Consider the following 16,243-nt stretch of genomic DNA (forward strand, 5'->3'; position numbering starts at 1 on the left):
TCCAGACTCCCGCGGCATCCTTTAGCTGTGCACGAAGCACTGGGTTTGTTACTGAGGCGAACTGTAGAGAGCCTAGAACTCATTCCTGCTGGCGTCTTGAGATCCGTTTGGATTTCAGTAGTCGCTTGAGAGACCCTGCTATTTCCTGCCTTTTCTTCTGGGGGATGGAAAGGCGGTGTGACTGAAGGTTCCATTGGATTCCTAACCACTGGAACTTCTGAGCTGGAGAGAGGCGAGATTTCTTCTCGTTTATCTTGAATCCCAGGTGTTCTAGGTACTGTGTGACTTTGCTGCAGGATTTTACACAATCCTCAGGCGATGGAGCCCAAACTAGCCAATCGTCGAGGTAGGCCATCACCTGGACGTCTCGGAGGCGGAGCTGTTGTACTATGGCGTCCGCCAGCTTTGTGAAGATCCGAGGGGCCACATTGAGGCCGAAGGGCATGGCCCTAAAGGCGTAGCTTTTCCTTTGGAGTCGAAATCCTAGGTAGGAGGAAGCGTGATGGTTCATTGGAACGTGCCAGTAGGCATCCGCCAGGTCTATGGAGACCATGTAAGAACCTCGAGGCAGAAGGGTCCTTATCTGTTAAAGAGTCAGCATCTTGAACTTGTCGTTCGCTATGAACTTGTTGAGGGGGGATAAGTCCAGAATGACTCTGAGTTTGTCGGAGTCTTTCTTGGGGACACAAAACAGTCTCCCTTGGAACCTGGTGGACTTTACCTTCCTTATCACCTTCTTGTTCAAGAGATCTAGGACATATTCTTGCAGAAGGGGGGTTGATTGTTGGAAGAACTGCTGGAATGTTGGGGGTGGTTGAGTCCAACTCCAGCCTAGACCCTTCTTGACGATGCTGTGTGCCCAGGGATCGAAGGTCCAACGATCCTGGAATTGGCGGAGTCTTCCTCCCACCGGAAGCACTTCATTGCTTCTGGTGTCCCGAGGGCTTGCTGCCTCGGCCGCTAGCTCCTTTTCCTCCTCTGCCTCTGGAGGGACGGCGAGACGCGTCTCTGCCTGCACCTCTGTTTGAGCCTCTACCTTTGGGACGAAAGGTAGTCGTCTGTTGCTCGAAAGCAGGGGTGAAAACCGGTGACTGTGACAATACCAGTTGGGTGACCAGTTGAAAGGTCTGTTGTGGCTGAGCTGCCACTTGGGAGGTAGCGGGTCCCGGAAACTGACGTCTTGGTTGACGTTGCTGGGGTTTCTGTTTTGAAGACCCTCTTAATGAGAGAATGCCTTGATGAAGTCATTGAGCTTCAGCACGGCATTTCATTCCCGTGCTGAATCTTGGTGACGGGCAAGAGGGCTCTCGAACTTCGGGAAATTGCTCCCCCAGTTCGAATCTAAATTTCTCTCTTTCATCTTTTTCTTCTGCTTAATATTACTTCGACCTTCTCTTAATTTTATCAACTTTCTTTCATCTTGCTGTCCTATCTCTATGATTATTATTTTTCTTAGTTATATATATATATAGATGTATGCATATATATATATATATTTATTTATTGTATTTGTTCATTTATTTATTTATCTATTTTTTTTTCTATTTTATTTAAATGGCGTGGATATTTCCACATTCGTTATTACTGCCTGCTTAGATGAATGGGAGAAGGGATCACGGTTGGGAGGTATTCGCATTCAAAGCTATATATGAGAGTATTGGATGATCTCAGCCATCCCAAAGATGGTTTGGACCTTTTTGGCGGAACTACTCTCAAGGGTTGGGTCATCGGAATCCAGGGGGATCCAATCCTTGAGGTGGGACTCTTGGCTTTTGGCCGGAAGCCCATCATTACAGATATGGGGAGGATGATTCCATATTACTTTGGTCTCAGTCCTAACAGGCGGGTTTAGCTTACACCTGTGCCTCTATATCTGTTTTGATGCTATCCTTCGGGTAGGGTATGGAGTGGACCATCGGGGAAATATACTCTCATTGTGCCGATAGTGGAGAATGCAAATTTCCTTTCCAACGTATGATACTTTCTTATAATTCTCAAGCAGGTACCCCAACAAAACAACAAAAAACCTGAAAATCCCATCCTTAAATATGGACCCTTCAAATACTGACTCCCCATCCCCTGGATTTGCTGACTCCCCCCCGGCACTGTTGACGACTTCTGCTACTGTAATTAAGGAAAACTCTGTTGACGACCTTCGAACTAAAAAGGACCACTCTACTGATGTTAAAAAATCTAACAATTTGGGTAACACAGGGAAACTACGATTCCTTCATGTTTCCCAAATCCCATTAGAGACAAATTATGATGATATATATAGAGCATTTGAGTGCTATGGATTGATAAAGGAAATAAGGATGAGACTTGGAGATGAAAAATGGGACTCTTGGATATCTTTTGAAAGTCACGATGAGGCGTTTAATGCCATAAGTAATATTAGTAGTATCAAAATTAACGAATTGAACATCATGGGAGCTCTTTGTGATAAGGTCCCAAAGGAATTGGATGTGTACAAACCTGCTGATTGGTTTGAAAAAGATAGAAATGTACCCATGCCTTCACAGAGAAAACCCAAACCACCAATGTGGCTCTTAGCTGAACCTAAAGGGATAATAGGGAATTATTTTAAGATATGTAAGTTTATCCAAAAAAAAGTAGGAACCATAGCACCTGGAGATATATCTCGTTTTGGGAAGAACAGTTATCTCATCCATGCCACCCTCTTAATGAGAGAATGCCTTGATGAAGTCATTAAGCTTCAGCACGGCATTTAATTCCCGTGCTGAAACTTGGTGACGGGCAAGAGGGCTCTTGAACTTGGGGAAATTGCTCCCCCAGTTCGAATCTAAATTTCTCTCTTTTACCTTTTTCTTTTTCTCAATACTACTTCAACCTTATCCTAATTTCACAAACTTTCTTTAGTCTTGCTTTCCAAACTCTATGAGAAAAATTTCCCTCATTATATGTGTGTATATATTATGTACATATATATTTGTTTTTTTTTTTTTCTTTTCTCCTATGGCTTGGATGTTTTCACATCCATTGTAGCCCCGGCGGGGATGTTCATACATCCTTTATTGCTGCCTGCTTTGATGAGTGGGAGGAGGTATCGCGGTTGGGAGGTGTTTGCATTCAAAGCTATATATGAGAGTATTGGATGATTTCAGCCATCCCGAAGATGGTTTGGACCTTTTTGGCGGAACTATTCTCAAGTGTTGGGTCTTCGGAATCCAGGGGGATCCAATGCTTGGGGTAGGACTCTCGGCTTTTGGCCGGAAGCCCGTCATTATAGATATGGGGAGGATGATTCCATAATTTCTTGGTCTCAGTCCTAACAGGCGGGTTCAGCTTACACCTGTGCCTCTATATCTGTTTTGATGCTATCCTTCGGGTAGGGTATGGAGTGGACCATCTGGGAAGTATACTCTCATTGTGCCGATAGTAGAGAGTGCAAATTTCCTTTCCGACGCGTGATGGCCTAACATTCTCGAGCAGGTACATCAAACTAACTCTTTTCCCTCTCTTTACTATTATGGATTCTTTAAGGAACGAACCCCCATCCCCTGGATACGCTGACTCTCCCCCGGCACTGTTGACGACCTCTGCTAATGTGATAAGGGATAGCTCTGTTGATGACCTCGGAACGGGAAAGGACCATTCTACTGATATTTCTAAATCGAGTAATTTGGGTAACACGAGGAAACTTCGAATCCTCCATGTTACACAAATTTCAATAGAAACAAATTATGATGATCTATGTAAAGCATTTGAATGCTATGGATGCATAAAAGAAATAAGGATGAAACTTGAAGCTGAAACTTGGGATTCATGGATATCTTATAGTAGTTATGACGAAGCATTTAGTGCAATAAGTAATTTGAATAATATTAAAATTAATAACTTGAATGTCGCGGCTGCTCTCTGCGATAAGGTACCAAAAGATTTAGATGTGTACAGGCCTGCCGATTGGTTGGAAAAAGGCACAGATTTAGTCATGCCCTCCCAGAGAAATCCAAAACCACCGATGTGGCTTATAGCTGAATCAAAGGGGGTTACAGGGAATTATTTTAAAATATGCAAATTGATTCAGAAAAAAGTAGGAACTATTGCACCAGGCGATATATCTCGTTTCGGAAAAAATAGTTTCCTTATCCATGCCAAATCCAGTACACAGTCGGTAATATTGTCCAATATGAAAATAAATAATGATGACATTAAGTTAGATGTCAAACCCCACCTAAATTTTAGCTACGGAAGGGGCGTAGTTTTTAACAGAGACCTATATGATTTTACAGAGGAGGAGATACTGGCCATGTGTCCATTAAATGTTTGGAAAGTTCATAAAGTCCCAGGTACATCAATGATAATCCTTACGTTCCAGGATGCTGATGTACCTTTTCATATTATTATCGAGAACGAAAGGATTAAAGTAAGACCCTTCAAGCAGAAGCCATTGCAATGCTTTAATTGTTTTAAATTTGGGCACCCGTCCAAAGTTTGCAAAAATGAGAAGATGTGTGGTATTTGCTCCAAATCTTACCATGGAGAGTGTGCACTTGGAGCCAGGTGTTTAAATTGCAGCTCGAATCACAAATCCACAGACAAGATTTGCGAGCTATATAAGTTGGAGGAAGCTGCCCTCAACAAATCAAACTTAGAACACATAAGTGTGACCCATGCCAAAAGATTATTAAATAAATCAAATACATATGCTAAGGCATTAAAATCAAACCAACCTAGCACTGCCAATAGCTCCAAAAAAAGTATACTATCTGACAAAATGTCAAATAACGAGGTAACCTTATCACCTCCTGAGGCTTTACCACGGTGTATTAACACTAGGTCATTGCCCATTGCTGTACAGCCTTCAGCTGCCATTACAAAAAGTAATACAAACCTCTCTCAGGCCATGTCCTTGCCTGATCTGATGGAGGTTCCACTTAAGACTAACTTACCTGATGCACCTGTTGTGGGAAAGGTGCAAAAACCTCGAATCCCACCATCTATTAATCGCAAAAGAGAGAGACCTCCATCTCTCTCTCCACCCTCCATTAGAAACGTTAAGGTTATGACATCAAATAAATTTGATGTTTTGTCTGTTGATGTTTCTAATGAACCAGAAGATGGACTGAATAAATCAGAAATTCAAGTTGAGGTCCACCATCCACCTCAACAAATAGATAAAAAGAATACAAAGAAAATCACCAACGTTAAACCCAACATAACAAGACCACCTCTGAAGAAACCTACTGGTAATAATGTTACATTAAAAACTGCTAATGGGAAGACCTCATCCAAGATGTCTTCCAGAAATAATCCATAGTTTTCTCCTCCATTTTGCAATGGAACTGTCAGGGTTTGAGGGCGAAATATGAAGAACTTAAGCTCCTAATTCATGAGCATTCCCCCATAATTGTATGTCTACAGGAAAGTATGCTTGATTCTAACACTCCTAGTCCTCGAGAGTATGTTAGCTATAGAACACCATATAATCAACAAGCAGGGAGCCATGGCGGAAGTCTCATGTACATTCGTCGAGATGTTCCCCAAATACCCATGTCTATACGTACAACCCTGCAGGCAGTTGTTGTACAAATTGATATAGGGAGAAAATATACAATATGCTCTCTGTACTTACCTCCAAATGATAATATTTTATATGATGATTTAGCAGAGGTCATTCAACAACTCCCTCAACCTTTTCTCTTACTGGGAGATATGAATGGTAGACATCCTTTATGGGGTGATGTTTTGGCCAACACAAGGGGCAATATTATCTCATCAATTGTGGAGAATGAGGACGTGGGACTCCTTAATACAGGAGAGCCCACACACTTCCATGTTCAGACAGGTACTTTGTCATGCATTGACCTTTCAATTGCAAGCTCTAACTGCCTTCTTGATTTTGATTGGAGGACATTAGATGATTGGCATACTAGTGATCATGCACCAATCATTATAAACACCAACAAGGGTCCGCCTTTGCAAAGATCGCCACGTTGGAATCTAGACAAGGCAGACTGGGTTAAATTTTGTGAGCTAAGTGAAATCGAAGGGAGAGCAGAACAGTTTGAAAGTGTTGATGATGCCATAGACCTACTGAATGGAACTCTTCATACAGCAGGAGTCAATTCAATTCCCAAAACAACAGGGTTATTCAAACGACGACCAGTCCCGTGGTGGTCTTCAGAACTAACTGCACTCCACAGAGCCACAAGAAGATCTCTAACACGATTGCGTAGACGCAGAACTGATGAGAATTTAATAATGTACAAGAAATGTAGAGCACAGTTCCGTCGTGCCATGAAAGAAGCAAGGCGCCAGTCATGGATGTCTTTTGTTTCCTCTATTAACAGTAGAACACCACCATCTTCTGTGTGGAGGAAAGTAAAAAAGATAGCTGGCAAATTCACCCCCAACCCACCACCAGTGTTGAAGGTGAATGGCCAGTATGTAACTGAAGCAAATGAAGTTAGCAATGCCCTGGCTAATCATTTTTCAAATGTATCCAGCAAGTGTGAAGGAGCCCCTGGTCACCAGTATAGGAGCACTGAAGAAAAGAAAATTTTAAATTTTGCAACAAGAAGGGAAGAGTCGTATAATTCTCCTTTCACTGAAAGAGAATTTGATTCCGCACTTGCTCATTGCAACGATACAGCCCCTGGACCCGATGGAATTCCATATGCAATGATTAAACATGTACATTTTAATACAAAGCTATTTATTTTAAGCATTATTAATAGAATATGGCATGATCATAGCTACCCAAGTGTTTGGGAACTAGCCATTATTTTAGCCTTTTTAAAACCCGGTAAAGACAAGTTTTTAGCAGCAAACTATCGTCCTATTGCATTGACATCTTGCTTATGTAAAATCATGGAGAAGATGGTCAATGCAAGGCTGATATGGTACCTTGAAAAGAAAGGTATTTTATCACCGATTCAATGTGGATTCCGAAAAATGCACTCAACGACTGATGTGTTGATACGACTTGAGTCATCTATTTGTGAAGCCTTTGCTTCCAAACAGCACCATGTTACAGTATTTTTTGACCTTGAAAAGGCATATGATACCACATGGAGATATGGTATTCTTAAAACCATTCATGAATTGGGATTGAGAGGAGAGCTGCCACTATTTATTCAGGCATTTCTTTCACGTAGAGTTTTTCAAGTGAGAGTGGGGGAAACTCTATCAGAGAGTAAGTGCCAGGAAGAAGGAGTTCCTCAGGGTAGTGTGCTGAGTGTCACCCTTTTTGCACTAGCAATTAATGGGATATCCTCAGCCATTCCCCAGGATGTTCTCTCAACATTATTTGTGGATGATCTCTCAATATCATTTGCTGGCACTAGAATGGCAATGGTTGAGAGAAAAATCCAACTCTCTATTGATAAAATTATCCAGTGGGCTGACATGAATGGATTTAAGTTCTCGACAAGTAAAACTACCATTGTCCATTTTTGTCGTATCCGGGGAGTACATCCAGACCCGGATATATACATTAAAGGTCAACGGATACCATGTGTATCGGAAACCAAATTTTTAGGTTTGATATTTGACTCTAGACTTACATGGGTTTCTCACCTAAAAGCGCTAAAAGCTAAATGTGTTGAAGCTCTGAATATCTTAAAAGTATTGGCCCATACATCATGGGGGGCAGACCGCAATACTATTTTAAAATTATACAAGGCCTTGATTTTTTCCAAAATTAGTTATGGTTGTGAGGTATATTCTTCAGCCACCCCAAGCCGGTTAAAAATATTAGACTCGATACATCATGCAGGTATTAGATTATCTACTGGAGCTTTTAAAACCTCGCCTATCCCAAGTCTCCTTGTTGATGCTGGAGAGTTACCTCTAGACCTTTACCGAATGTCTTCCATTCTTCGGTATTGGTTTAGATTGCAAAGACTCCCTAGCTCTCTAGCCTTTCAGACTGCAAGCCTTGTAAGACACGCATCATACTTTGAGTTGCACCCAAAATCTCCTCAACCTTATGGCTTCCGGGTGAAACGATTTTTAAATAGTCTGGATATAATTAGAAATAAGGTACTTCCATTCAAGGTATCATCAACGCCTCCATGGAAATTACCTGACATATCTTTTTGTAAATACTTTATTGGAGTTAAGAAGATTATGACTGACTTAGAATCCAGGTCTCTTTTTATGGAACATGTCGAAGAACATAGGGGATCGACTTTTATATATACTGATGGCTCCAAATCTGATGCTGGCGTTGGATTTGGAGTACATAGTAATGATTTTAATTGTAGAGGTGCACTTCCTCTAACAGCTTCCATATTTACTGCCGAACTGTATGGCATATTAACCGCTATTGAGAAAATAGCTTTGGAAAAGGAGGGTAATTTTACAATTTTTAGTGATGCAAGGAGTGTTCTTCAAGCTTTAGAAGTTTTTAATTCTAGTAACCCTCTAGTTTTAAAGATTTTAGAATGGCTTTTTATTATTGGACGGAAAGGTATAACTGTTCGATTTTGTTGGGTTCCAGCACATGTAGGTGTGTCTGGGAATGAGAAGGCAGATTTACTGGCGAAGAATGCGGCATCCGAGTTGCTACCAAGGAGGTATCCCATTCCATGTAACGATCTCCTACCTTACATCAAGAAATTGGTTTGTGATAAATGGCAACAGCACTGGGACAGTCAAGACGGCAATAAAATGAGGGAAGTAACAAATATCATATCACCTTGGAGGTATAACATGATTCCCCGAAAATGGGAGACGACTCTTTGTCGTCTCCGTATTGGTCACACACGGTTGACACACGAGTTTCTGCTGAAGGGCCAACACCAACCGTATTGCGAGGACTGCTTAGTACCTTTAACAGTGAGGCATTTGTTGACCGAATGCCCTAATTTTACTAACTTAAGAAATAGATATCTGTTTGAGGCTCGAGGTGAGGATGGCAGGTTTATCCTTGCCAAGATTCTTGGACATGATGTGTCTTACTATGCGAGCGGAATTTTTAGATTTATTTCAGAAGCAGGTCTTCTGAAAACTATTTAACTATTTTAATGACTTCTTAATTTTTATGGTTTTAATCGAATTCTCTTTTAATTTTCATATACAGTAAATGGTATCGGCGTCAATGACCTTAGATGTCAGGATGCCAGAAAACTTTCAATCAATCAATCAATCAATCAAGAAATTGGTTTGTGATAAATGGCAACAGCACTGGGACAGTCAAGACGGCAATAAAATGAGGGAAGTAACAAATATCATATCACCTTGGAGGTATAACATGATTCCCCGTAAATGGGAGACGACTCTTTGTCGTCTCTGTATTGGTCACACACGGTTGACACACGAGTTTCTGCTGAAGGGCCAACACCAACCGTATTGCGAGGACTGCTTAGTACCTTTAACAGTGAGGCATTTGTTGACCGAATGCCCTAATTTTACTAACTTAAGAAATAGATATCTGTTTGAGGCTCAGGGTGAGGATGGCAGGTTTATCCTTGCAAAGATTCTTGGACATGATGTGTCTTACTATGCGAGCGGAATTTTTAGATTTATTTCAGAAGCAGGTCTTCTGAAAACTATTTAACTATTTTAATGACTTCTTAATTTTTATGGTTTTAATCGAATTCTCTTTTAATTTTCATATACAGTATATGGTATCGGCGTCAATGACCTTAGATGTCAGGATGCCAGAAAACTTTCAATCAATCAATCAATCATCCATGCCAAATCTTCGACTCAGTCTGCAATACTGTCTAACTTACAGACAGGCAGTGATGAAATTACATTGGAAATGAAACCTCATCTTAATTTTAGTTATGGAAGGGGAGTGGTCTTTAATAAGGACCTATACGAATTTACAGAGGAGGAGATACTTTCTATGTGTCCATTAAATGTATGGAAAGTGCATAAGATTCCTGGAACTTCAATGATTATACTCACTTTCCAGGATGCTGATGTACCTTTCCATATTTTTATTGAAAATGAAAGGATTAAAGTTCGGCCTTTCAAACAAAAGCCCCTGCAATGTTTTAATTGTTTTAAATTTGGACACCCATCCAAAGTTTGTAAAAATGGAAAATTGTGTGGTATTTGCTCCAAAACTTATCATGGAGAATGTACACTTGAGGCCAGGTGTTCAAATTGCAATTTGAATCATAAATCAACTGATAGGAGATGCGAACTGTATAAGTTGGAGGAAGCTGCCCTAAACAAATCAAGTTTAGAACACATAAGTGTGGGACATGCAAAAAGATTGTTGAATAAATCAACCAGCTATGCAAAGGCCTTAAAATCAAAGGTAAATTTACCACAGGAGACAGCAACCCCACCTAGCACTGCCAGTAATCCTAAGAAAAGAAATACAACCTCTGATAATAAAGTACTGCATGACAAGGTAATCATATCGCCTTCTGAGGCTTTGCCACAGCGTATTAAAAATGGGTCATTGCCCATTTCTGTACAGCCTTCGTCCCCCATTACCAGCAATAGTACTAACCTCTCCCAGGCCATGTCCTTGCCTGATTTGATGGAGATGCCACCTGACACCAAGTTACCAGGTGCACCTGTATTGGGGAAGGTGCAAAAACCTGGTAGCTCAAAACCTACTAATCGGAAAAGAGAGAGACCTCCATCTCTCTCGCCCCCCTCCATAAGAAATATCAAAATTACGACGTCAAATAAGTATGATGATTTGTCAGTTGATATTTCTGATCTGGAAGTCAATTTAGATAAATCGGAAATTCAAGTGGAGGTCCACCAACCTCCTCAACAATCAGATCAAAAAGACAAAAAGAAAATCATAAATTCTAAACCCAATCTATCAAGACCCTCTTTAATAAAACCACCAAAAAATAGTGTTAGATCAAACACTGCTAATGGGAAGACTCCATCCAAGGGGTCTACCAAATTATAAACCATAGTTTTTTCCTCCATTTTGCAATGGAATTGTCAGGGTTTAAGGGCCAAATATGAAGAACTTAAGCTCCTTATTCATGAGTATTCCCCCATAATTATTTGTCTACAGGAGAGCAAACTTGATCATAATACCCCTTGCCCTCGCGAATACATTAGTTATAGGACACCATATGATCACCAAGTGGGGAGCCATGGCGGAAGTCTCATATACGTTCGTCGAGATGTTCCCCAAGTTTCTCTGTCTATTCGTACACCTCTGCAGGCAGTGGTTGTACAGATCGACATAGGGCGAAAATATACAATTTGTTCTCTGTACTTGCCTCCAAATGATAACATTTTGTATGACAACTTAGTGGAGGTTATTCAACAACTCCCTCAACCTTTCCTTTTACTTGGAGATTTGAATGGTAGACACCCTTTGTGGGGTGATGTTTTAGCAAACACGAGGGGAAATATCATAACATCAATTGTGGAAAATGAAGATGTGGGACTCCTTAATACAGGAGAGCCCACACACTTTCATGTCCAGACAGGTACCTTGTCATGTATTGACCTATCAATCGTAAGCTCTAATTGCCTTCTCGACTTTGATTGGAGAACATTAGATGATTGGCATACTAGTGATCACGCACCAATCATTATAAACACCAACAATGGTCCACCTTTACAGGGATCGCCACGATGGAATCTTGACAAGGCGGACTGGGATAAATTTCGTGAACTAAGCGAAATTGAGGGGGATGCAGGACAAGTTGAAAATATCGATGATGCCATAGACTTACTGAATGGAACTCTCCATACAGCTGGAGTCAATTCAATTCCCAAAACAACAGGGTTATTCAAACGACGACCCGTCCCGTGGTGGTCTTCAGAACTAACTGCCCTCCACAGAGCCACAAGAAGATCTCTAACACGATTGCGTAGACGCAGAACTGATGAGAATTTAATTATGTACAAGAAATGTAGAGCACAGTTCCGTCGTGCCATGAAAGAAGCAAGGCGCCAGTCATGGATGTCTTTTGTTTCCTCCATTAACAGTAGGACACCACCATCTGCTGTGTGGAGGAAAGTAAAAAAGATAGCTGGCAAATTCACCCCCAACCCACCACCAGTGTTGAAGGTGAATGGCCAGTATGTAACCGAAGCAAATGATGTTAGCAATGCCCTGGCTAATCATTTTTCAAATGTATCCAGCAAGTGTGAAGGAGCCCCTGGTCACCAGTATAGGAGCACTGAAGAAAAGAAAATTTTAAATTTTGCAACAAGAAGGGAAGAGTCGTATAATTCTCCTTTCACTGAAAGAGAATTTGATTCCGCACTTGCTCATTGCAATGATACAGCCCCTGGACCCGATGGAATTCCATATGCAATGATTAAACATGTACATTTTAATACAAAGCTATTTATTTTAAGTATTATTAATAGAATATGGCATGATCATAGTTACCCAAGTGTTTGGGAACTAGCCATTATTTTAGCCTTTTTAAAACCCGGTAAAGACAAGTTTTTAGCAGCAAACTATCGTCCAATTGCATTGACATCTTGTTTATGTAAAATCATGGAGAAGATGGTCAATGCAAGGCTGGTGTGGTACCTTGAAAAGAAAGGTATTTTATCACCGATTCAATGTGGATTCCGAAAAATGCACTCAACGACTGATGTGTTGATACGACTAGAGTCTTCTATTTGTGAAGCCTTTGCTTCCAAACAGCACCATGTTACAGTATTTTTTGACCTTGAAAAGGCATATGATACCACATGGAGATATGGTATTCTTAAAACCATTCATGAATTGGGATTGAGAGGAGAGCTGCCACTATTTATTCAGGCATTTCTTTCACGTAGAGTTTTTCAAGTGAGAGTGGGGGAAACTCTATCAGAGAGTAAGTGCCAGGAAGAAGGAGTTCCTCAGGGTAGTGTGCTGAGTGTAACCCTTTTTGCACTAGCAATTAATGGGATATCCTCAGCCATTCCCCAGGATGTTCTCTCAACATTATTTGTGGATGATCTCTCAATATCATTTGCTGGCACTAAAATGGCAATGGTTGAGAGAAAAATCCAACTCTCTATTGATAAAATTATCCAGTGGGCTGACATGAATGGATTTAAGTTCTCGACAAGTAAAACTACCATTGTCCATTTTTGTCGTATCCGGGGAGTACATCCAGACCCGGATATATACATTAAAAGTCAACGGATACCATGTGCAAGAGAAGCTAAATTTTTAGGTTTGATATTTGATTGTAGGCTTACATGGGTTTCTCACTTAAAAGCATTAAAAGCTAAATGTGTTGAAGCTCTGAATATCTTAAAAGTATTATCCCATACATCATGGGGGGCAGACCGCAGTACTATTTTAAAATTATACAAGGCCTTGATTTTTTCCAAAATTAGTTATGGTTGTGAGGTATATTCTTCAGCCACCTCAAGCCGGTTAAAAATATTAGACTCGATACATCATGCAGGTATTAGATTGTCTACTGGAGCTTTTAAAACCTCGCCTATCCCAAGTCTCCTTGTTGATGCTGGAGAGTTACCTCTAGACCTTTACCGAATGTCTTCCATTCTTCGGTATTGGTTTAGATTGCAAAGACTCCCTAACTCTCTAGCCTTTCAGACTGCAAGCCTTGTAAGACACGCATCATACTTTGAGTTGCACCCAAAATCTCTTCAACCCTATGGCTTTCGGGTGAAACGATTATTAAATAGTCTGGATATAATTAGAAATAAGGTACTTCCATTCAAGGTATCATCAACGCCTCCATGGAAGTTACCAGAGATATCTTTTTGTAAATATTTTATTGGAGATAAGAAGAATATGTCAGACATAGAAGCCAGGTCTCTTTTTAATGAACATGTTAAAGAACATAGAGGATCAACTTTTATCTATACTGATGGCTCCAAATCTGATGCTGGCGTTGGATTTGGAGTACATAGTAATGGTTTTAATTGTAGAGGTGCACTTCCTCTGACCGCTTCCATATTTACTGCCGAACTGTATGGCATATTAACCGCTATTGAGAAAATAGCATTGGAGAAGGAGGGTAATTTTACAATTTTTAGTGATGCAAGGAGTGTCCTTCAAGCTATGGAAGTTTTTAATTCTAATAACCCTCTAGTTTTAAAGATTTTAGAATGGCTTCTCATTATTGGACGGAGAGGTATAACAGTTCAATTTTGTTGGGTTCCAGCACATGTAGGTGTGTCTGGGAATGAGAAGGCAGATTCACTGGCTAAGGAGGCTGCATCCGAGTTGCTGCCAAGAAGGTATCCCATTGCCTGTAATGATTTCTTACCTGTCATCAAGAACTTGGTTTGCAATAAATGGCAACAGCAATGGGATAGTCAAGATGGCAATAAAATGCGAGAGATAACAAATGACATATCTCCTTGGAGGTATAATATGATGCCCCGAAAATGGGAGACGTCTCTTTGTCGTCTCCGTATTGGTCACACTCGGTTGACACACGAGTTTCTGCTGAAGGGCCAACACCAACCGTATTGTGATGACTGCTTAGTACCTCTAACAGTAAGGCATTTGCTGACTGAATGCCCCAATTATAACAACTTGCGGAATAGATATTTGTTTGAGGCTCGAGGTGAGGGTGGCAGGTTCATCCTTGCCAAGATTCTTGGAAATGATGTGTCCTACCATGCAAGTGGCATTTTTAGATTTATTTCAGAAGCAGGTCTTCTGAAAAATATTTAACTTTTATTACATTCAACTTTTATGATTTTAATTGAATACTCTTTTATTTTTTATTTTATTTTATCTTTTATTTTTGTATACATAAATTAAATGTTACCGGCGTCAATGACCTCAGATGTCAGGATGCCTGAAAACTTTAAATCAATCAATCAATCTGTTTTGAAGATTTCCTCTTAGGTTGAGGTCCGTCGTCCTGAGAGGATTTCCTCTTCTTTGACATGCCCCACTTGTGGAGAAGGTTCCTATTCTCCGTGGCGGCTTTGTCGGTGATCTCCTTCATAAGGTCAGAAGGAAAGAGGTGTTTGCCCCAGATGTTGGAGGAAATCAGCCTCCGGGGTTCGTGTTTCACAGTGGCACCTGCGAACACGAATTCACGACAGGCTCTCCGAGCCTTCATGAAGTGGTACATGTCCTTCACCAGGGTTGCCATGTGGGATTTGGCAAGTACCATGTAGTGGTCTGGTACTCTGGTGTCACAGGCCATAATGTCAAGTTGGACCTGGTGGGACATGGATGCTGCGAGCCTCTCCTTCCTATCATGTTCCCGACGAAGGAGGTGATCGTTAAGTTTCGGGAGGTCTTCATTAAACTGACGTCCGGCGACGTCAGGATCTAGCTTTCCCACCACGAAAGTATGCTGGATGTCCTTCCAGTGTCGAGCGGCGGGGGGAGTAACTATGGAGAAGGGTCTGCACTCCTCCAGTGCAGGGCAGGCTTTTCCCTCTTCCACAGCCTTGAGGCACGCAGCGAAGGCCTTTTCCATGAATGGAAGTACTGCATCCTCGGGTGCGACGTAGGTAGGGTGCTTCTTGCTCAGGGCCGGAAGCTTAGAGCAGGTAAAACCCCTACTTTTGAACGTGTTGGCTAGCATAGCCTGGGCCTTCGCGAGATCGAACACTATCTCTTCTTTCGGTTCGGTCTCTTCTTTAGAGGCAGGTTCAGAGCGAAGTCGGACGTAACAGTCCGGGTAGGCCTCAAAATTTGGGAAGAACTCCACGTCTTCCAGGGGGACCGAGCCGATCTTGTCACTGACGAAGATTCTGCCGGTCGCTATCACCATATGCTCAGCATACCTCCATGGGTTGGCATGAGAGCAAGCGGGGAGATCCTTAACCGAGATCTTCTTCGGTTCTTTGGATCCTATCATGGACCTGATGAACTCCTGATTCTCCTTCAGCTTGTCGTCCATGACGGCTTTAATCAACCGGAGCATCTCTTGGGTGGATGGTAAGGGTTCCGGGGTCGTGGAGGTAGACGGGAGAGACACTTCCGTCGGTGTAGGAGTAGGGGCGGTGATGGAAGGAGGAGCGACCTCTTGCTCCGACTCGGCGTATTCCACCTGGTCTTCATCATCTTCAGCTCCTTGAGCCATAAGGGTCTTCTCCGTACCCTCCGAGACATCCGACATGTGTTCATCATCATCGGAATCTAGGCGGCACTCGTGCATGGACTGGGCCATGACTACATCAGGTTCCACCGTAATTTGGACAGTGGGGATCAAATCCTTGGGCACCACAGAATCAGGGGAGGCCTTTGGGAACAGAAGTGACCTCAATTCTTCAGTGGCCAAGTACGGTCCGGTGGCATTCTTCTGGAAGCCACGCACCCATTTGGGTAGCTTCTCCCGAGAAATGTCCCTGACCTCCGCTGAGGGAGGGTTATGGAAGGCATCAGCTA

The sequence above is a fragment of the Palaemon carinicauda genome, chromosome 7 (assembly GCF_036898095.1).
Source record: "Palaemon carinicauda isolate YSFRI2023 chromosome 7, ASM3689809v2, whole genome shotgun sequence".
NCBI classification, from domain to species: Eukaryota; Metazoa; Arthropoda; class Malacostraca; order Decapoda; family Palaemonidae; genus Palaemon; species Palaemon carinicauda.